The following is a 24,544-nucleotide window of genomic DNA, read 5'->3' as shown; positions in this document are numbered from 1 at the left end:
GGCGGAGAAAACAAACTGATAAGCCGGTTCTCGAGGAATTGGGTCCTAAAGCCCTATGTAAATTTTAATGTACATCGGTTAAAAACACGATTAAAAACCATTTCTGATCACTTTTTTTACATTTTAATGTCATTTTTTGTCTGTCAAGAAGGATCGCGAATTTAATTTTTCAAAATTGATTTAAAAATTCATTTTAAATACTTTGAGGTTGTACAAAGGGTCATTTTACAAAGAAAAATAAGCTTTATCGCTCTGTACAATAATATCCTCAATTTACGCTTCATTTTAGGACCCAATTGAAGCCTTTCTTGATTCAAACTTTTTCGTTAAAAACAAGTACACGGAAAAAAATCTGATTTTTTTATAAATTTAAGTTTTTATCACTTATAGTTAAATTCCCAAGATTTTTTTATTTTCGATTTTTTTATTTGTATTTTATATGTTTACAACATTTTCTTATTCATAATACTAAATGAAAAATATAAAAAAAACATCAGATTATTCTTACCAAAATCATTTTTTGAAGCAAAACAAAATTTACAATCGAAAAGAACTTGACGTGATAAAATGAACCATTTTCAACCTATATCTACTTACTTGTTATACATTTTTTATTTCATTTCGTTTTTTTTTAACTTTTCCGATTTTTTTTTATCTTTTCAACAAAAATATTTCAGACACTTTATAAAATGGTTATAACTACACAACAAGAAAAAAATATTTTGCATTAACTTATTCGTATCTGAAAAAAACTAATTGCCCGCTTTTCCAAGTGAGAAATTGAAGAACATTTTTTCAAAGCAAAAAAAAAACGAAAAGAAATCGAATCGATTTTATCAGAATGGTAACTTTGGCCAACTATCTTTTGGCAGGCAACTTTTCTGAACTTTTTTTGAACTCAATTTTATGATGATTTTCTCTTTTCGTAAAAATAGACTTAGGTGTTGAAAAAGGTCTTTAAAAATGTAGTTTGGCATGCATTGAATCAATGGGTTCAGAGACATCAGGAGTTGAAAAATGTAGGTTAATTAGATAACACTGAAAAACTTACTATTATAAAAAGACTTATAATTATAAAAAGGTCCAAAAATGAAATCTCAAAAAAAATATCGCAGTTTTCGAAAATATATTTGCCTGGGTTCGAGAAATATTTTAAAATTTAAATAAATAGACATTTTCCGAAAGAAAAATATTAAGTAAACTTTAACTGAAAAAGGATCAATTTAAGTTTTCCAATCAACCAATTTGAAAAAATCTGAGCCTAAACGAAAACTCACTTTTTGAAGATTTCACTTAAATTTGAATTACTTTAGTACGAGTCCGAAAACAATATTAATTCATTGCACTTCTATTTCCATTGAAATGCTGACATTTTCTTCAATTTTTTTTCTCGATTTCATAAAAACAAATAAGGTTGTTTAAACATTGAAGAATATAGTTAAAACGTTACTGAATCCACCATTAGGTGGTTGGTGCCTTCCTCAGATTTAGAGTGTAATGCTAGGTAATATCTGAGATCCAGCCTCCACAAAGTTCATAAATAACACTTAAGTGTTATAAACTTTTGATAGGGTCCTCAGATCTTCAATATACTGAACTCCTTGGAAAGGTCTTTTGATTACCTATCCAACGACAGATTGCATGATAGATCCGGATAACTTTTTCATCGAAATATATGAGATCCGGCCTCTAAAATGTTCATAAATAACACTTAAGTGCTTATAACTTTTGATAGGGTTGTCAGAACTTCAATCTACTGAACTCGTTGAAAAGGTCTTTCGAAAACCTTTTTAAAAATGTTTAACATGACGAGGTTTCTGACAAAAACCACCCTTTTTAAATCTTCTTTTGTTAAAATCGTTTTTTAGCATAACTTTTGAAGTACTTACTAACTTTATCATTTTCAATAGCAACTTATGGGATCAAGACTCAACACTGATCAAATGAGACCAAAACGGTCCAAATCGGGTCAGCCAGTGCCGAGATAACACTTTTTGATAAATTGCACTTTTTAAAGTTCAGACTTGAAAAACTATTACGCAAAAATTTGTGACGATTACAATCAAACTCCTTATGTTTGGACATCAACATTTTTTAAAATTGTCTGTTCTTAATGACCATTCTGGTTTAATGAAGATTCTTAAAGTATAGAAAACTTTCTGTAAATTGACTTCTCCAACTTTTCAAGGAATTATTTTTGAATATATTTTTTTTCGATTAAATACTCATACAAAATATTTCTGAGTGTTACATCATTTTTGATGTAACACTTTTGCACGTCATTAAACATTTAAATTTAAGTGCAATTTGATGTAAATTTGCAACACATTATACGTAAAAACATGATTTTACGTGTGATTCAACACTTAAGGGGTTACATACATGTAAATCGGCAAAAAATTCAGAGGTTGGTTTGAGCACACACTTAAACTTTTTTTAAATCTGTTTTAAGGGCATTAAAATATATATTTTCAGCTATTATTAAAATAAATTTGAAGACATTTGGTTGTATAATTGCCGAGATAGAGCTTTTTGAAGTAAGCAGTTTCAAAAAACGGGTGCCACGATATCTCCACACTGCTTTGACCAAATCGGCTTAAATTTTTGGTGAAGCCTCGTTAAACCGGTCCTGTGTGCATGACGAAGCCCGATTTTCAAAAAGTTTATTTGAAAAAAAGATAAAAATATTTTTGTGTTTTTCATATAAAAAATCGTCAGTTTTTCATTTTTGTATTTTTTTAAAAGTAAACATTTCAAAATCGGGCTTTGTCATGCACATGGAATATGTCTTGTAAGTCTTCACCTCAAATTTCAGCCAATTTGGCCCATCCCATCTCGAGATATCGTGGCACCCGTAAATCAACTCCGCGTTTAGAGAAAAATGCTCACTAAGTTTGACAGTTCGCTTTGCGCATGGCAAAATTTCTCTTACTCAGTTTAATCATGGAATATCTTCATGAAACTTTCTGGAGTGATTAAAAATCTCATTTTAAGTGGATTGAATAAGTTTTCTGAAACATGAAATTTTGTGATTTTCTACACGTATGTAACCCCTTAAAGTCGAATCCACGATATCTCCACACTGCTTTGACCAAATCGGCTTAAATTTTTGGTGAAGCCTCGTTAAACCGGTCCTGTGTGCATGACGAAGCCCGATTTTCAAAAAGTTTATTTGAAAAAAAGATAAAAATATTTTTGTGTTTTTCATATAAAAAATCGTCAGTTTTTCATTTTTGTATTTTTTTAAAAGTAAACATTTCAAAATCGGGCTTTGTCATGCACATGGAATATGTCTTGTAAGTCTTCACCTCAAATTTCAGCCAATTTGGCCCATCCCATCTCGAGATATCGTGGCACCCGTAAATCAACTCCGCGTTTAGAGAAAAATGCTCACTAAGTTTGACAGTTCGCTTTGCGCATGGCAAAATTTCTCTTACTCAGTTTAATCATGGAATATCTTCATGAAACTTTCTGGAGTGATTAAAAATCTCATTTTAAGTGGATTGAATAAGTTTTCTGAAACATGAAATTTTGTGATTTTCTACACGTATGTAACCCCTTAAAGTCGAATCTCAAGTTAACATCAACTGGATTTAAATGTGATTCATCTATTCCATGTCGAGTAAATTCACACTTTTTCTGTGTACGTCACTAAATCAAGTCCCTCTGACACCAAGGACAAAGCATGAAAATGCATGAAAACGAAGTTGCAGCTTTTTCAGATTTCGTGAGGATAACCGAATTTGACCCGTAAAACAATGATTGTAATTTTTAAGATAATATCTCATACCTTTTGTTTTATTTAATTTTTTGATATTTTTCTTACCATTTCAGTCCTGATGGGTAATATATGACTCAATAATACACATTTCTTAAACTAGCCAATATTGTTCGTATGGTCAAAAGAATCAGTTTCACATCATTGAACATTTTTTTTTAAATCAGGCCTGAAGGGTTTAAGTAAATATCGAAAATCTGAACAAATATTTATTTTTATATTGGATTTAAGATTACCTACTTTCTAAGCCATTTTAATGATATATTGATTTAAAAAAATGTTGACAGGACATTTGCATAAAAAAGTTTGAATAATTTCAAGGATTTTAAAACATAAATTCAAAAAACTGTCGTAGGCACCATGTCGCTACTGTAAAAAAAACCACCTTCCAGTTGTGAATATCCGGTAGACCCCAAAGTCAACTAACTGTTCTGCTGGCTCGGCCCGATATGATACGCGCAGGCAAATAAACACAGAATCTAGAACATTTAGGCTTCGTCGTCCAGCAGCGCTGTCCTTGCCGTGGTCCCAGGAAGGACATGTGTGTGTGTGATAGTGAAGAGCCCTGTTTGTTCTTTCGGGTGTGTTTTGCGGGATGTGAGATTGCGGGGAACGGAATATAAATTGGAAGTAAATTTTGGGGACGGAGCCTGTCTTGAACCTTGACGCCCTACGCTCGGGAACTGAGATTGATTGAAGTCCTCCTAATAGCTGGGGCCGTGGTCCAGGAACGACGAAAGTCAACGTCACTGTTACGCGTGTTTTGGGGTGTGATTGTGGTGAGTTGACTTGGGAAGCATGGCACAGTATGAAACGTTTTGAGAAGACAAAGCCGCAAAACACATATTAGTAGAAAAGTTTAAGATCTGGCCAAACACACCTGGTTTCACCTTCGGAGTGGTAATGTATGTTACAGTAACGGTTGAAAGTTTAGAGTAATGTTTTGAATGCTGTTCAAAATAAGATTTAGAATAAACATTTCAAAATCAAGTTTTTTTATGAAAATTAAAAACTTTAATTAAACATTCAAAATAAACAAAGTTCTAAAATGTTTCACCCTGCAATGTTCGAGCTTAAAACACTGAGCTTTTCCACCCAAGGTGCGCACAAGCATTCCAGAAGTTGGCACAGAACAAGGTGAACCTCAACCCACCCAGGGTGAAAAAAGGAGTTCAAAATCCCTTGAATGTGTAACATTTGTGGTCTCACGTAACCCTCGCCACATGTACACACATGACTGTGGGAAGAATCCCTTTTTGGGCGGCGGCGGCCATTATTGCCTTCAGAACAAACACTTTTCGGGTGGTAAAGCCGATGTGGCAAGTGCCTCATCAGAACTTTTGTGGAGAGGGGGTCCCATTTTTCACGCGCGTAATGATGAGAAAGGATATACGTTCTGCCAAATGATGCTTGCAAATACCTTGCTGAACCCGTATTTGGGTGGGAGTCGTGCTTTAGACTGGGGATATAGCTTTTAGATAAAGGTGGGATGAACTGGGAGAATGGTTTTTTGAAGAAGTACTAATTTGGTTTGCCTTTATTAGGAAAATACTGATTTTATTAGAAACTGTAAGCAAATTGGACAGCTACTCTGTAGGACGTCTTCTATTGAAGTATGTCGAAAAAGCATTGTTTGATCCGTTTGTCAGCACCGTTCTGGCACAACACACCGCACCTCGTGTGGGCGGTTTTCAAAACGCCGTGTCAAGTCAAGCTAAAGTCAAGTACCGAATATTTGCACACTTGCTCTGTACTGTACCGTGTCCCCTCCCTGGAGCATTTCTTTGCATACTCAAGTATCTCATTTCGTTGGCGTATCACCATCCGCACCGATTCGGTTTAAGGTCGACCCGGCGAAAGGTTGAAACCTCTTAAAATGCTTTCCGTGAAAAAGAGCCACTTGGGCCGGGCCCGGCCAAACACTGCGATATATTTCACAGCCATGTAAACAGAAATTGTTTTGCTTTGTGGGAGTATTTTTCACGATTTAACAGTAAGAGGGGGTGTTTTGGTCCATGAGTTGGGTAAGGTTGTGCATTCCGCAGCTCAGATTAAAGTACGGAACAGGCTTGAGGTAGGGCTGTAATGTGAAATACTTGGCAGTGATAATGTACACGTGCTCACCACTCACCAACATATTGGCCACGTTTCCGACCCCTCCACACACACACACCTGTCCGGGGCCAAAAACCATAAACCGGCCAAAGAAATGACGTTGACGTGAGATGTGAAAGAATTGAGCCCTGGCACGTTGTAAACAAACTCAAGAGCCGGGGAAAATGATCCTTTTACGAACACGCTAATTCCGGTATTTTTCCCCCTCACCACCCCCCACGTGCACTTGGCAGCACAGTTCAAACAGCAAAAAATAAAAAAAATAACAACAACGCGCCTGTTCTCGGGTTTATTGGAAATCTGCTTTCCGATAAGGGCACCGGAGAAGCGGGACATAACCATGAAAAACAGATTGTTTGCCGGTGCACGTGGAACACGAACAGTGCCAAGTACCAGGTTGTGATGAGGAGCGCTGTTTAAGATAACAAGGAAGCTTTATACAGCAATTTAGCTGGGGAATTTTTCTGCGCGAAGCACTTGATACTTGTTTTGAACAGCGTACGGGGCTTTGCTTTGAAGTGAGTACGGCGTCAACGAGGTGAAATGTGAGATCGCAGGAACGCTGCACAACATCATTCTTACTCAGGGATACTTGAAACCCTGAATTAGGAGTTTTGCTGAAAATGATACTGATAATGCTTTTACACTGAGAAGAGTTTTTTTACCTTTTCAGAGACAAATATTTTCCATGCATCCTTATGCTAAAGCTGTCAAATCATCCCTCTGCCGATACAATTATTTGTCCTCATTCACTTCTAAAACATGAATCTACTTTCATATCAAAATTAAGTGGATATGGGATCTTTGAAACAAATGCTGTTTGGGGGCTTTGGTGTTTTCAAAGGAGTTGTGGCAAATGGAGCAACTATTGACTTGATTGAAAATATTGATGGTTAACGATCCGACCCCCCTCGAAAAGAACGTCACGTTTTTGACCCCCCCCCCCCCTCACTCTTAATTTTTTGTGCAATGTTTGCATGATTGATAAACAGGATTGTTATTAAATTCGGAGTTCAAAGTTTATCAAACATTCAACATTTTTTTGATATATTTCTAACTGAATTTTCAGTATTCAAGAAATAGTCTAGCGTGACGTCACGGTGTTTTAGAACATCAAAATGTTATAGCCATTTTTGAGTTTTTTTTTTAAATAGTCGCACTTTTTCATTTTTTTTAAATTAGTGCACATGTTTGCCCACATCTGAAAAAAATATTTTTGCTTTTTTGAACTTTGTTGATACGACCCTTAGTTGCTGAGATATTGCCATGCAAAGGTTTAAAAAGCAGTAAAATTGATGTGTTCTAAGTCTCACCCAAACAAGCCACCATTTTCTAACGACGATATCTCAGCAACTTATGGTCCGATTTTCAATGTTAAAATATGAAACATTCGTGACATTTTCCGATCTTTTCGAAAAAAATATTTTCATTTTTTTTTTCAAATCAAGACTAACATTTCAAAAGGGCCAAACATTCAATATAACGCCTTAGGTCTATATCCATACCTACAATTTTGCCGAAGATACCAAATCGATCAAGAAATTCCTTGAAAATGTACAGATTTTTGAATTTTCATACATTATTTTTGTATGGACAGCTGCCAAATTTGTATGGAAAGTAATATGGACAAACTTATGATGAAAAATGGATTCTTTGGGCATTTCAGTCGGATTAAAAATACAAAAATTAAAATTAAAAAAAAAGATCTCTTTCATAGAGAACTGCTCTATTTTTACAATCAAATTAATGCAGGATAAGGTTAATAGCTTGGACAGTTTTGGAATAAGAAGACTAAAGAGCAATTCCATGTCAAATAGGGAATCGGTTGTACCCGACCCTCTCCGATTTCAATGAAACTTTGTAGACATGTTATCCTAGGCATATATAAGCCATTTTTGTGTATATGGAGCCAGTTACACTCGATAATGACATTTGAGAAGGGCGTATGTGTTTTGAATATTTTTGTATTTCGTAATTTAAATATTGCTGTATCTCGTAGCTGTTGCATCGTATCAAAAAGTGGTCAGAAACAAACTTGTAGGAAATTTGACGGGCTTTCCGAAAAAAATACACTGAAAGAAAAAAACACTCCACTTTTATGAGATTTTTTGATTTTTAAGTTTAAAAGTTAAATTTGAGGGTGAGACAACGTTTTTTTTCATTAATTTTTTTGTGAAAATAGCCTAAGATGTTACAAAAAGCCTCACGAAAAATGCAGGATGGAGCAACTCACCTAAAAAAATACAAAAATCATTTACTTAAACTGTTTTTGTTGAAAAGTGCTCTAAACGTCAAAATTTTCAAAAACCGAACACGAGAGTCGATTTTCTAGACAATTTTACATAAAAGTCACCATATTGACCATTGTCCTAAGTCCAATCCTTGTAATGTCACAACGGTTTTAAAAATAAAAATGATGAAAAAATAGGATTTTTGATTGTTTTTGGCGATTTCTATGTGACAGACTTGATTTTTCAGTCTCGAAAATATTTTTACCGGAAAGCTCGTCCAATTTTCCATAAGTTTGTCTTTGACCATATTTCAATTGGATGTATGGGCTTACAGATATAAGCTAATTACATTGCTCATAACTGAAAACATAATATTTTTTCAGTGTAGCATAGTAATCTGGATAGTAAATAAGCATATATCTGTAAGCCCTTACATCCAATTGAAATGTGGTCAAAGACAAACTTACAGGAAATTGGACGAGCTTTTCGGTAAAAGTATTTTCGAGACTAAAAAATCAAGTCTGTCATATAGAAATTGCCAAAAACCATCAAAAAACCTATTTTTTCAACATTTTTATTTTTAAAACCGCTGTAACTTTACAAGGATTGGACTTAGGACAATGGTCAATATGGTGTTTTTTATGTAAAATTGTCTGGAGAATCGACTCTAGTGTTTGGATTTTGAAAATTTTGATGTTTTGAGCACTTTTGAAAAAAAAAACAGTTTCAGTAAATGATTTTTGTATTTTTTTAGATAAGTTGCTCCATCCTGCATTTTTCGTGAGTCTTATTGTAACATCTTAGGCTATTTTTACAAAAAATTTGAACGAAAAAAATCGTGGGCTCACCGTCAAATTTGACTTTTAAACTTAAAAATCAAAAAATCTCATAAAAGTGGAGCGTTTTTTTCTTTCAGTGTATTTTTTCGGAAAGCCCGTCAAATTTCCTAAAAGTTTGTTTCTGACCACTTTTTGATACGATGCAACGAGATACAGCAATATTTAAATTACGAAATACAAAAATATTGAAAACACGTACGCCCTTCTCAAATGTCATTATCGAGTGTAACTGGCTCCATATACACAAAAATGGCTTATATATGCCTAGGATAACATGTCTACAAAGTTTCATTGAAATCGGAGAGGGTCGAGAAAAATGTTCTTAAAAAATTCTTGTTTTGGGCTGGAATTGCTCTAAAACTTTCTTGGTTGCTGTTCACCCTTAAGCCATCTAAAAACAACTATCATTGTTTAGATTTAAGTGTAAATTATCAGTTATTATTATTCTTTGAATTTAAGCTTGAAAAACATAACAAATATAATGAAAACATAGATTTTATGACTGTTTAAGAAAAATTCCGTGCATTCTCGGGAATAAAAAAAAATCCCGTTTCCCGGGAAATTCGACACCTGGGAAAATTGGACGCCCTACTTCAGAAATATTTTTTTATTTACTTTTTATCTCATAAATTTGATTCTCAGAGCACACATCTTTTAAGTTTCAGTTAAAAAAAAACTAACTTAATCCACCTATGTGGTTGGAGCCTTCCTCAATTATTACCAACAATGGCTGATATGATGGAATTGTACAAAAATTTCATCTATTTTTTAGATCCGGAATAAAAAAGTACATAAATATAACTTAAGTGGCCATACCTCGAGACTGGGTTGCCAGATCATCAATATTTTGGACTCGTTGGAAAGATCTTTTGATAACCTAACCAACGATGGGTGGGATGGTGGATTCGGACATAGTTTACATACATTTAAGTGAGATCTGACATCCAAAAAATATATCAATATCACCTAAGTGTACATATCTCGAGACAGGGTTGCCAGATCTTCAATGTTTTGGACTCGTTGAAAAATTCTTTTGATAACCTAACCAACGATTAGTTGAATGGTGGACCCGGACATAGTTTACATACATTTATGTGAGATCCGGCATCCAAAAAGTACATAAATATCACTTAAGTGGCCATATCTCGAGACAGGGTTGCCAGATCTTCAATGTGTTAGCCTCGTTGGAAAGGTCTTTTGATAACCTAACCAACGATGGGTCGGATGATGGACCCGGACATAGTTTACATACATTTAAGTGAGATCTGGATATATGTGAAAACACATTTTTTTACATAACTTTTGAACTACTTATCGAAACTTCAATCTGTACAAAACTCGATCTATGGGACCCTAAACCAAGTCGAATGCAACAAGTTCGGGTCATATCGGTTCAGCCAGTGCCGAGAAACGTGAGCTAGTTTGTTGGTCACATACATACATACACACACACACATACACACACACATACACACACACATACACACAGACATTTGTTCAGTTTTTGATTCTGAGTCGATATGTATACATGAAGGTGGGTCTACGACGTTTTTATACAAAGTTCATTTTTAGAGCAGGATTATAGCCTTACCTCAGTGAGGAAGGCAAAAAAATCACAAACATCTACGAAGTGCATGATGATGCAAAAGGGAATTGAACACTTTGTTCGTGGTTCCCATTTTCATGAACGCTTGTTTACGATTTTGGGAACTCTTTTTTCTCCGTGTGCTGTATGAGTTGGCGGAAAATTACCCGTATACAGTATGGCCCATAAAAAAATGCGACATTGTTATTAGGTGAATATCGGGCCTGTATTGACTATTTATGATGTCTGTAGCATGTGTTCATGTTAAATAGGTTCCAAACAAACAAATAAGCATTGAAAACGTATTCTTTAGCTTTAAAAAATGTCACAGCATATTTAAACTTTAAATTCTCCAATTTGTTTTCAGCCCAGGCCATATAAAGAAAAAAATGATTTTTCTATGTTGTTCGTTCTGAAGAGCCACCTGTGAATTTTTGTATGGATTAAAAAGTAAACAGCCTTCACGGTTACTGTTTTTGAGAGTTTTAACAATTAATTACACTTATTTTTACGCATTCTATTAACCCTTTATACTAAAACAGTGAACTTTTAAAAAATATCCCGAATCTTAAAGTATTTCAATTTTTTTAAGTTTTTGGAGCCTGCAATGATTTCTAATCTAATCTAATCTAATCTAATCAGACTCTAGCGCAGCCAATCTTTCGAAGGGATCCTGGAGAGTGCCTTAGGTTAGATGACGCCTAGCACTCTTCTTGTCATTTATTAACATTTGAAGTGCGCCATTGCATCGGAATGCATTGAAACATCACAAGCGTTAAAGCAGCCAAGCCTACTGCGTAAAGCCGTATCGCAAAGATGACTCGTAATTGGGTTGAGTTTGAGCACTGAGTCTTCGAACAACAACACAATTCTGAATCGACATGGGAGGGAGAAGCGTGGGGACACACCAACATACGCTCCGAGATTTTTTGGTTGTATTCGTTGGGAGCACCATGCTAAGAAGGTTTGGCACTCCGGGACCCTCTGGGATGGGACACTGTATTTCCACGAATGCCCTGGACACTATCTGCCGTGGTTATAGCGCCACAACTCGCTCTTAAGTTTTTGGAGCCTGAAAAAAAAATAATGTAACAAATGATGGTAACTGACTCTAACAGATGCCCTGATATCCCAAGTAACATTTTTTTTCCAGGAGTTCTACAAGAGCTCTTCAAGATAGCTACAGCATAGCAGTTTGGACCGCGGTAGGATAAAATTCTCTTCAAAACTTCTTCAGGAGTTTGGAAGAGTACTTAAAGAGAGTTTTATCCTACCGCGGTCCAATCTGCTATGCTGTAGCTATCTGAAAGAGCTCTTGTAGAACTCCTGGAAAAAAATGTTACTTGAGATGACTTTTAACAGTATAGAGTCGTAGGGCACCCTTAAGAGCCATCGACATAGGTTTTAAGTTATTAATTTATTTTGACCGGATCACTGAAGATGATAGCCCAAATGGCATGTTTTTTTAAATGACTAATTTTATCACCAAATTTCCAATTTTTTGTGAAAATATGCACATGTCGCATTTTTTATGGACCATGAAAAAGTACCCAAATGTTAAAATTGTTATAATTCTCCTTTTGTATTTGAGCATAATTTTAGTTTCATTCGACCCAATGTCTCCTCCCCTCCTTAGGCGTATGATTGGATCAATGTTTAAACGATTAGCATTTAAGGCGCCAACTCAAATAGCAGTTGCCCCGACCCCTCTTCGATTTGCGTGAAACTTTATCCTGAGGGGAAACTTTTGTCCCTGATCACGAATCTGAGGTCCGCTTTTTGATTTCTTGTGACGGAGGGACGGTACGATCTCTTTCATTTTGAACATGCGAAAAAAGAGGAGTTTTTTCAATAATTTGCAGCTTAAAACGGTTATTAGATAGGATTTTAGTGTCAAAGGGACTTTTTTTTTGTAAAATTAGACGCCCGATTTAATGGCATACTCAGAATTATATATATTATATATTCAAAAATCAGCAAATAGTGACTCAAAAATGGTTAAAATCAAAAAACTAAAAACCAAAATAAAAATCAAGTTTGTTCGTGAAGTACTCACATTGCATTTCAACCTAGCAAGGAAGCTAAAAGAATGACAAATAGCTTAACTAGCATTAGTAAAAAACCAATGCTGGAGGAGTAGCACACCTTTCCAGCTTTACCGTCACCTAGCCCGAGAAAGGGATGTGCGCACTTTATTCGCAATATCCTGTCGCACTTTGATAAGCAGCAGCTCGTCTTTCTTCCCTGCTGCCCTGAGACTGCAAGAAAAATGTTATTTTTATTGAGTATAATGGAATTTGCATTATTCATTCAGCACCGTGTTGACAGCCACCATTCACAGGGGGATGTCATCTTGGTGGGTCGGGATGGCAGCGGGAGGACATCCAGGACGATAAAAATGGCATCGTTTCTTGTTGACAACGATGACGACTCGTCTACGCCAATCCCATCCTTTTGAGCCATGACTAACGACATAAGTAAGTGGCGGAGCGAGCTCCACAGTATTCTGCTTCAGTTCTTCCAAGTCGTTGTCTGGATGTCGCAGAACGATGAAATCCTAGAGTCGTCTAAGAGTGGATAGTGCACGCGTTCGAACTGAAATTAAGATTTGAGCGTGACAAACCATGATTTGCCGGAGCTTGCTGAAGGAAGAATCACATGCGCAGACACTTTGGTGGAACGGAACTGTGCTGCCGTTTGATGAATGACTGTCTTCGCGCGGTTTTGGGGGATTTCGAGTGGAATGATGCCATGCTATTCTTTCTGAACGACAGAGCAAAGCATCAGCGCTCGGCAAAAGCAGTAGTATCGATGAGGTCCCAGAACGACTTTATCGCGTTGTTTTTCAGAATCATATACACGGATAGAAAATGCCAGCCAAATATCTAGAGCATTTTTAAACGTTTTTAGAATAATTTAAATTTGTAAAAATATATAAAGGCTGTAAATTGTTTCAATCGCAATCTGCCATACTTTTATAATTAACACAAATTTGTACGTAGAAGAATCATTCAGAAAGTGGCCAAAACACTGAAAAAGAAATCGGGACCCGTGGTGTAGGGGTAAGCGTGGTTGCCTCTCACCCAGTCGGCCTGGGTTCGATCTGAGAAGATCCCGGTGGCATTTTTCGAAATGAGATTTGTCTGATCACGCCTTCCGTCGGACGGGGAAGTAAATGTTGGCACCCCGGTCTACCCTAGAGGTTAGGTCGTTAGCTCAGTCCTGGTGTATAGAAGTCGTCTCTTTGGGCCCTGTCTCGGTGGAGTCGCTGATAGGCAGTTGGACTTACAATCCAAATGTTGTCTGTTCGAATCCCGGAGCGGATGGAAGCTAAGGTGTGGAAAAAAGGTTTGCAATTGCTTCAACAATAAAGTCTCCGGACGTTGTTTCGAGTAGGAATCTTGTCATCAAGAACGCCAAATAATGGTGTAATGTTATAACTCAAAACTTGACCTGTTCCCATTTCCGAGTCAATGTATTTACATTAATTCACAAATTTTATAATTTAAATATTTATTCAATACTAAAAATGTTTTGTCTTCTTATTGAATACCAATTTTGACACAAAAACTTTAATAAAATATTAATTAAGAGCGGGTTCACGAGCAAAGCATACCCATCTCGCATCGACCTCAGCAATCTGCCTGGCATCTGGCCAAAATATGAGCACTCCAGGTCAATCGGGAAACAAAGTTTGAAGGTTCAAAAACGTCAAAAATCTTTAAAAGGCTTTGACTTAGGCAAAATTCAATTTAATTTCAAAATTCCAAATGCATCTGAAAGGGCTTCAAAATGCAACAAAATTCAGGGAGAAACAGCCCAATTGGTTAAATCTAAAGTGAGTTATTGGCATTTCAGTGAAAAAATAGCATAATTTTAAAACTCAAATAAATCTGAGACTAAGAACGCTTTGGGTAAGGCAGTTTATATTAAATAGACACTTTTACTTTTAGTGATTTTTTCGGTTGTAAATTTTTGCTCGGGGGACCCCTTAGATCAAATTTTCCGGTGATAATTTCATCATATTCGTGTTCCTGAGACAACTTCACAATAGAAACATTTACAAAAATGTTAAAATTCATCCATTTGAAGCCTTTATAAAATAAAAGTAAAAAAAAATCTTCAATTCACATTTATTGAAAATCAAGTTCATTTCCAAGGAAACTAGATGATACCAGATAAAAGCAACTTCTTATGTATTTTTTTTAACTTTCATTTTTTAAAGGGCTGAAATGGATAAAAATAAACATTTTTATGCATGTTTCTATTGTGAAATTGTCACAGGAAAACGAATATGATGAAATTATCACCAGAAAATGGGATCTAAGCGGACACCCGAGCAAAAATTTACAACCAAAAAATTCACTAAAAGTAAAAGAGTCCATTTAATATGTTAAACTGCCTTATCCAAAGCGTTCTTAGTCTCAGATGGTAGTCCCAGATGTCCCCTTTAAGTTGCAGATCGAACCAAGTTGATATCTGGATGGATTACTTTTTTATTTGAGTTCTTAAATTATGCTATTTTTTCACTGAAATGCCAATAACTCCCTTTAGATTTAACCAATTAGGATGCTTCTCTCTGAATTTTGTTGCATTTTTAAGCCCTTTCAGATGCATTTGGAATTTTGAAATTAAATTGAATTTTGCCTAAGTTATAGCCTTTTTAAGATTTTTAACTTTTTTGAACCTTCACTGATTATAACTGATTTAAAACCAAAATCTTATTTTGGTTGCTCCGATTTCATAGTGGTCATTAAGTTCTACAGTATTTTTCTACATTGATTTTTATTATCTTCTTTTCACTGTTCAAAAAATATTCTGGTTAAGAAAAATGAAAAACTCACAAAAATAATACAGAAATGAAAACAAACTGAGCTTCTGAAAACTTCATTCAAAATTCCTCAGAAAATCCGTACACTTAGCCGATGTGACCGAATGATTAAGCAAATACTGTTAAGAAATTATTTACACATATTCTTTAAATAAACTGAACCGATGTTAAAAAATCAAATTTTTTTTCACACTAATTCACAAGCTTTTGATTAGGCATTGTTTCCATTCCGTCAAACTTTTTTTACTGGGCAAATTTGTTTTGTGAAGAATTTAAAAATAACAATTGATTACCAACTTTTAACTAAAGCAAACTAGGAAAACAACTCAAAACGTTAAATTTAAATTGAATTGACAAATATATTAAAAGGCTACATGAATTATCCTTAAAAATCTGTTTGCAGCAATTCCTGACGAAAAGCATGATTCAATAAAAAAGTTCTCCGATGGGCTCAATTTTTTTCTGTGGGTTCCTTGACCGAAATTATTAGACCTGTATTTTTTTTTTGTTTGGCCATAAGAGTGACATACACCGTGTAAGGGTGGTTCGAAAATGGCAATTTTCGTCGATTTAAAATTAATCATAACTCCACACCATTTCAACCGATTTTTGGGTAGGGTTATTTTAAAAATCCTTTTAATTTCATTGAATTGAAATTATGAAATTCTTGTTTGTATTTTAAATTTAAAAATTTTTTGCACAAAAAATGTCGATAGAATTTCCAGCTCTTCAATATCGTTGGCTTTAGGTTTTGTTCGACTATTACGTTCTGAGATTTTCGAAATTTTTGTACTCTTTTTCACGGACGTAATTTTCGAACGAGCCCTTATTTGGATTAGTTTTCCAAACACCTTTTTTAACATATACAGTCGACTCTCTAGTTGTGAGTTGGGTGGTGACGCGCGTTCAATTATGTGGCATTGTGTGTGAAAAGAAGAGAATTTTTTTTCGTGTTTCATCCTGGTTGGCTTGCCCACAAGCAGAAGAAAATCAGTTCAATTAGTTGGGTGGTGACGCGCGGTCAATTATGTGGCATTGTGTGTGAAAAGAAGAGAATTTTTTTTCGTGTTTTATCCTGGTTGGCTTGCCCACAAGCAGAAGAAAATCAGTTCAATTTGTTGGGTGGTGACGCGCGGTCAATTATGTGGCATTGTGTGTGAAAAGAAAAGAATTTTATTTCGTGTTTCATCCTGATTGGCTTGCTCAAGTCCTTCCTACATCATCGTTGATCGGGAGGCACGACGTCGTGTGAATTGTTGCATTAAAATAAGTTTAAGTATTACTGTAAATGACTGTTAAAAGTTCTTCCTATATCATCAATGTCGTCTGGGTAATCGTGATGAAAAATTACATTTATTCAGTATTTAAATACCTGTGCGCGAGTGTTTTGGTGTGCTAATTAGAAAGACCTTCCCATAGCATCGTTGCTCGGAAGGCTCGCCGACGGGTTTGTTATGAAAGTCCTCCCCATAGCATCGTAGCTCGGGAGGCATCGAAAAGCCAATACCTTATCCTACTAACCCAAAAAATATTAATCACGTGATGCTTGAAGGAGATGCTGTGGATTCAACGGTCTCAAGCGGTATCAACAAGTATATAGCGAAAAACTATGTGCTTGATGAGTCTGCAACTTCAACTATCGGACTAACATTCCTCCCTTTCGTTGAACTGCAGGCTTCTTGGGAGGGCGCCGGTATTGACTAATAAAGTCGGGGTCTTCAGGGGTTAAACAGTGAACGGATGGTTGGCTCCCACTGATCATTTTTGATTCATTGTTTAACTTCAGCTGATCTGTCAATAACGGAGTAGCAGCTCATTGGCAGTCAACCATGCTCATGCTCATGCTCATGCTCATACAGTCGACTCTCTACACCCAACCGGCGGTCGCATGATTTTGATGCATGGCAGCATGAAAGTATATCAGAATCTGCATGAAAACTGTCCTCATGCATTTTTTGCGATATAGGGGTATGACATTTTTGCCCGTTACCTACAATTATCGACATTACCGACGGCAGATTGATTGTATTGCAGAAAAAAAAACCTTAACAGAACGAGGATTGAACCATCATCTTCTAGGTTGCTGATCCGACACGCTACCACCGCGCCATGGACGCTTGATGAAATGAGAGTGAAAGAGCATTAACATATTCTTCTCTTTGGAGTGTTGCTCGGGGACGCGCCAGCATTCTATGTGTTGGTGAGAACTGCAGATCGCTGACGTGTTTACGCGCGGGCAAAAATGATCTATGGGCTTGCTGCAAAAAATGTAATAAAATATAACATTTTCTGCAGCATATTCACTGTTGCAGATTTTGAGATATATTTTTCGTTTGGGTGTAGTTGTCAATATCCAAGGAACCGTCGAGGAAGAGAATCATCAGTTTACAGAACGATGCAAAATGAAGACTCGATTGAAAATATGTTTTTCTTGGTACCCGGCTATGGGAGAGAATCATGGCAACGTCTAGCAAACAAAAACAAACTAATGTCAAACACCCTTCAAAGCTTCGTTTCGCAAAGAAAAATGTCTATGCAAGCCATGAGATAGTGACAATATTGACAACCGGAAGAGATTTTTAAAGCAAACAGAATCCAAGGGACCGTCAAGGAAGAGATCGTTCAAGCAAGAGAAAATATCGAGGAATAAAGCCAATCGAAGTATGCAGTTTGAAGGGACTGAAAAATTCATCGATAGATGGAGCAATATTGATATCGAGAAGATCGACAGCCAGAGAGTCGACTGTATAACATGATGGCTTTTCTTACACAAGCCATCCCAGCCGATCCACACAGTATTCGGGTGCAATTACTTTGACCTCCCGAAGTGCCTAAGTTGGACTCTGAAGTGGAGTCGCTAAATCTCCAGATGCCGGAGTCGGCGCTGGAGTCATAACTGAACTGAGACATCCAAATTACAAAAATAATCAATTTTCCTCCGTGTCATTGCCCCTGCTTAGCAGCTCCATAAACAGTTCGGAGGAGTTATTTTTACAACGCCAGCAGTACATGACATAAATTGTCATTATTTGTGACGTTTTATTTTGCTTGTGTGTGTTATCTACTCTTGCAGTTGCGAGGAGATATGGCGACCAACCCGCATAGAACACAGTCATTTTTTTTTTTGTCACGGGGTTGGTGGAGCAGGACAGCCCGACCATGGGGATCGCAGGACCGAGAGCAAAACCCAAGGACCATAGATTCACGTTGAAAGACGCGAGAGAAACTAATCCCCGGTGCTGTCACGGAGCAGATTACATTATGCTGGTGGTGGTTTTTGTTTTCCTAGGTTTACGAGCTCTGTTTTCCCGTCGTTGGTGTTGTAGCACTCATCAATGTGAAAGATTGAGTAAACATAAGCTCTCTGACAATTGGTTGAAATTTGATGGAAGCATTAAAGTTTTCAGTACAGATCATTTCCTTACTGAATCAATGTTTAGAATTTTTGAACTTTTAAGGAAATTTTTGACACTAAAGCACATATTTTCCAATTCAAATCATTTTTTTTTCACTTTAAATTCTCTAACTGGAAATATTCTGTAAAAAAAATCGATCACTTCATGAAGTTGGCTTCCTTCCTTTCAAAGTGATCCATGGAAATAGTTTCTTGAGCAAAGTATGTCAGCAAAGCTATCTTCATTTGCTCTCTCAAAGCTTTCAATCCTCAATTCCACGTAAAGCTCTTTGCACCCGACTTGTTATTTGACAACATGCACCGTTAGGTCAATGAAAGTAGTACCTAGTTGTCAACATCATTGCATTGGTAGTCAGCAAGCAGTAGCTGAAAAGTTTGCCCCCTCCCACAACACACCCACACACTTACGCTTGCATATAAATAAGCCATGAATTTTAAAGCACCGAGCTTTTTGCATAAAAGCTCTGGAAATGCAGCGAAGCGATCGGTAACGATGTACGACCGACCAACCGACCTCCTTCTTCGTCAGGCAAGCTGTGTGGGGGTGGAAGTAAATCGTTCAATTGCAAGATGACACACAGTGATAATTGCAGAGAGTGCTTCTTGCACTTCGAGAGGTTGAGAGAATGTACCGTGAAGTGGGGGTGCATTATGGTCACGATCGTGGGTTAATCCGTCCATAAATTATTAACAAGCAACCATTTTACTTCAAACTTAAAATTTTGCAATTATTTCACACTCAAACAGTCAAAATGATTAAAATAACTCAGCCCAACGGTTCTCCCTGAACCACTCGGTTTGATTGCATCTCATTATGCCTGCAAATGCATCCTATTGCATCTTAATGAGTGCGGTTTGTACCTGCCGTTTGGCATTCACACCCAATTAGGGACGATCCAGACACTCCTCCTGATCAGGATTTGTGCTAACGATATGATGGATTAAGGGCGGTCCGGGTACTTTGCAAGCAATCACCTTTGAATTAATTTGACATTCTACTGCAGCGCGTCGACATAAAACCGTTTAATTTGAAGTAAATGTCAACGTCTGCATAAAACCTTTCGAGACGCGAAAAACTCCGACAGTAAAAAAAAGTGAATGAATGCAACCTGAATATCAAACACACACACATCACACGCCACCATTGCTCCTTAAAAACAACTTAGCAGCAGTACAAGCCAGCCAAAGTCCATGAAACTGCAATCAGCGCGCAAAGTGTTCGCCTAGGGAAAACGAAAATGACTCGAACGTGTCATTTTACGAGCCACGAACCAAAGTACCTTCCCCCGGGGTGGACAGTTAAAACTGGTCTGTCTGTGTGTTTTGCTCTTTATTTGTGGTGACGTTTGCGATTCCACCACCTCCGGTGGCACTGCTGAATGGATGAGCTAATGCGGCCAAACTGAGCTGGGTGAATTTTGTGATGATGTGTGCATGACATCGAGTAAACAAAGTGTGGTTCTGGTTCTGGAACTGGAAATCAGTACGCATTATTGTTAATCAGTTGGACTATTTTTACTTGTTGCCGATCTTAGAAGTGGTTATGAAATAAAAAAAACCTCCAACAATTATTGTAGATGTTGTAAATGCATGAAATTCGGTATCCCAAGAAAAAAAAATTCTGATCGATTATCTGTCTTCGAAAAGGTTGTATGTTGTGTTGTAAGACTTTTTGGAAGAAATAGGTACACGGAAAAAAAAGTTTTTTTTTTAACTTTTGAGTAGTTCTCTCAGATTTCAGTCATTCGATTTTTTTGTATTTTTTAATCCGACTGAAACTTTTTTGGTGCCTTCGGTATGCCCATAGAAGCCATTTTGCATCATTAGTTTGTCCATATAATTTTCCATACAAATTTGGCAGCTGGCCATACAAAAATGATGTATGAAAATTCAAAAATCTGTATCTTTTAAAGAAATTTTTGATCGATTTGGTGTTTTCAGCAAAGTTGTAGGTATGGATACGAACTACACTGGAAAAAAATAATACACGGTGATTTTTTATTGAATTTCTGGCACAAAATCTTGATTTGCAAAAAAAAACACTATTTTAATTTTTTTTTATTTCTTGATATGTTTAAGAGGACATAAAATGCCAATATTTCAGAAATTTCCAGGTTGTGCAAAAAATCTTTGAGCGAGTTATGCATTTTTTAATCAATACTGATTTTTTCAAAAAATCGAAAAATTGGTCGCAAAAAATTTTCAACTTCATTTTTTGATGTAAAATCAAATTTGCAATCAAAAAGTACCGTAGTGAAATTTTGATAAAGTGCACCGTTTTCAAGTTAAATCCATTTTAGGTGACTTTTTTGAAAATAGTCGCAGTTTCTCATTTTTTTAATTCAGTGCACATGTTTGTCCACTTTAGAAAAAAATATTTTTGAAAAGTTGAGAAAATTCTCTATATTTTGCCTTTTTTGGACTTTGTTGATACGACCCTTAGTTGCTGAGATATTGCCATGCAAAGGTTTAAAAACAGGAAAATTTATGTTTGCTAAGTCTCACCCAAACAACACACCATTTTCTAATATCAATATCTCAAACGATATGGTCCGATTGACAATGTTAATATATGAAACATTCGTGAAATTTTTCAAGAGTAAGCAAACATGTGCACTAATTTAAAAAAATGAAAAACTGCGACTATTTTCAAAAAAGTCACCTAAAATGGATTTAACTTGAAAACGGTGCACTTAATCAAAATTTCACTGGAGTACTTTTTGATTGCAAATTTAATTTACATCAAAAAATAAAGTTGAAAATTTTTTGCGACCGATTTTTCGATTTTTTGGAAAAATCAGTATTGATTCAAAAATGCATAACTCGCTCAAAGATTTTATGCACAACCTGGACATTTCTGAAAAGTTGGCATTTGATGTCCTCTAAAACAAATCAAAATATAAAAAAAAATTAAAAATAGTGTTTTTTTGCAAATCAAGTTTAAGAGATAAAAAGTTAAATAAAAAATCACCAATTTTTTTTACCGTGTATCATTTTTTCCAGTGTAGTCCATACCCATACCTACAAATTTGCCGAAGACACCAAATCGATCAAAAAATTCCTTCAAAAGATACAGGTTTTTGAATTTTCATACATCATTTTTGTATGGCCAGCTGCCAAATTTGTATGGAAAATTATATGGACAAACTAACGATGCAAAATGGCTTCTATGGGCATACCGAAGGCGCCAAAAAAGTTTCAGTCGGATTTAAAAATACAAAAATTTAAATTTAAGAAAAAAGACAGATTTCGTAGAGATTTGCTCTTTTGTCACTTAAGGTTGAATACTCAACTTTAATCTTTATTTTTTTAATTTTTAATCCATATTCAATCTTTTAATTGAATCTTTATTCTTTATTTTTTTAAAGACATTATTTCAGTCAATGTGCATACTGATGAAAAATCTGGTTCCGGAGATATTTTTTTTTTGCGGAAATAGTATGATATGTATTGTATATTTTACATTTTTTAGAATAACATTCTTAAGTTATAGCTTCTGATGGGGATTTTATATATTATGAGTACTGACACGTTCTCTAGTGACAAAAACGACCCATTTTGGCTAACTGGTTGACAGTTTAAATAAAAAATAAAAAATATATAAATGGAAAAAAAAAACAAAAATAAAAGCAATATAAATTTGAAAGTAACAATTATTAAAAGTTCAATAAAAAGGCAGCATTTGTAAGAAATAAAAAAAATTATAATATTCAATGAATAAATAAAACAATAAAAATTTAAAAATAACAATTAAAAAATATTTAATTGTATGAAACTCCGTTACAACGTCACGTAGTCATCGATGTTCGAAATGAAAAGTTCAACTGAAATTTGTTTTTCCTTGATCACTACCTCTAGAATTCAATTTATCATCCGAATCTGTAATAATATTTATTTTTTGGAATGGTTATGATATCATCCGAAACAAAGTACGTCAAAAATTGTCGTGACGTTGCAATGTCCGAATGTGTCAATGCTTCTTTAAAGAAAAGCACCTCTGAACTACAATTTTTTCTCTGAGACTTTGAAAATTGTACATTTAGTTTCTGAGATAGAGCCTTGCTTACAATTAGAATTGATAAAAATTACTTTCTATAAGTGTCGCCTGGAAATCATTAATTCGATTTTCAATTATAAAAGTTAGGATTTTTGTGAAATTTTCTTATATTTCCAATAAAACTTATTTAAAAATAGCAAAAAAAGCAAGATAATTTTCCTCATTTGTTTTTTTTAACCTAATTAAGTCCAAATAATTTGATTTGGAAAATTGTCCAATTGATCATGAAAACGATGTCTCTTATCAAAAAATTTAGGAAGTTTTGATGATATAAAGCAGTAGTGCTCAGCCGGTTAAAACTTGCGGGCCAATTTGGCAACTTGTCGTAGTATCGCGGGCCGCATGTAAACACAATACAAAAATTATTGAAACTTGTAAAATTTTATTAGTTTGATAGTTGAATTGCATTGCACGACTTTTTCATTTAATTTTCAAATGTTATTACATGTTTCCGTATTTTCCAATTTCCGCAAAATACATTTTTACCTTCTCATGAAACTTTCTACTTAAAAATTTATTTCTTTGCATAAAATTTTAAGACTTTTTGAAAATTAAAAAATTACCACCTAATTTTATAAATATATTGGGATTGAACTTTCTTTTTGGCTTTAAACAATGGAACTCAATAATTCAGAAGCATATTTTTTCGTCTTAATTAAAAAAAACCTACAATAGGTTTATTTTTGCAATGTAAAAGAGCAGCCGTGGCTGACTGGTTACGGTGTTCGCTTTGTAAACGAATGGTCCTGGGTTCGATGCCCCTCTGCCCCCAACGAGAAAGTTTAGAAATACTGAAAAAGAACGAAAAATCAAAAGTCGCTAGAGGTGGGATTCGATCCCCCGTCCTTTGGATTGGTAAGCAAAAATACTAACCACTAGGCCCCACAGAAAAAAAAAATCATGGTAATATTACATCTGGGAAGGAGTACATCTTTTATGTCAGAAAAAAGGTTTAATTTTACCTCTGGAAATGTGTAATTTTACCACTTTTCTGGTCTAATGTCACTTTTTCAGTCTAAATTGAGGTAAATTTACATCAGAAAAGAGGTAATATTCAACCTTCCAAAATTACAGCTTCCAAATTTACATTATTTTTTGCTGTGCATCACGGCTTGGTGAGCAAGTACTGGAATTAGGAATACTGTTACTATCAACTATATACACGCTGGGTCCTTGACCATTTGACAAGGGTTCGGAAATTCTAAATAACGTTTGAATCCGATTGGTGCAAACGTTCTTCAGGGCGGGGCTTGTCGATAAAGCTGAAGTACCTCGCGCTCGGCTAGCCAGCGTAGAAATGGGTCACCGAAGCTCGGCAGAGCTAACACCCTCCAAATGCCTATGCGAGTTATTTGCATGTATAGAGTGTTAATCTAAAATTACATGGAAACAACTCAATTTGTAAGAAGTGGCCGCGTGGTCCCGTTTGGTTGGATGCACACACACACACACAACAGTTTTTTTTGCAATGTCGTATTTCGAAAAATTTGCGTTTATTTGTCAATTCAGATTTATTATTTTTTCTAAATCATTATAACCTGGTTGGACGAATACAAAATAGATGAATGATTTACGTATATCATTATTAAACAAGTAGTTAGAAAAAAAAGTTAACATAACAATAACAAATTGTAATACTACGATTGCTTTTAGAAAATGATTGGATATTTTGTTTTGCGAAAAATATGTCATA

General features: G+C 35.4%; 1 protein-coding gene across 9 annotated transcripts in view; it reads left to right on the top strand.

The window, feature by feature from the left end:
- Positions 1 to 24,544, top strand: part of LOC6048354 (zwei Ig domain protein zig-8) — a 628,146-nt gene that overhangs the window by 304,634 nt on the left and 298,968 nt on the right. The window lies entirely within an intron of this gene.

The sequence above is a fragment of the Culex quinquefasciatus genome, chromosome 3 (assembly GCF_015732765.1).
Source record: "Culex quinquefasciatus strain JHB chromosome 3, VPISU_Cqui_1.0_pri_paternal, whole genome shotgun sequence".
Lineage (NCBI taxonomy): Eukaryota > Metazoa > Arthropoda > Insecta > Diptera > Culicidae > Culex > Culex quinquefasciatus.
The sequence above is the reverse complement of the archived record's forward strand: the minus strand, read 5'-3'. Positions and strand labels throughout refer to the sequence as shown.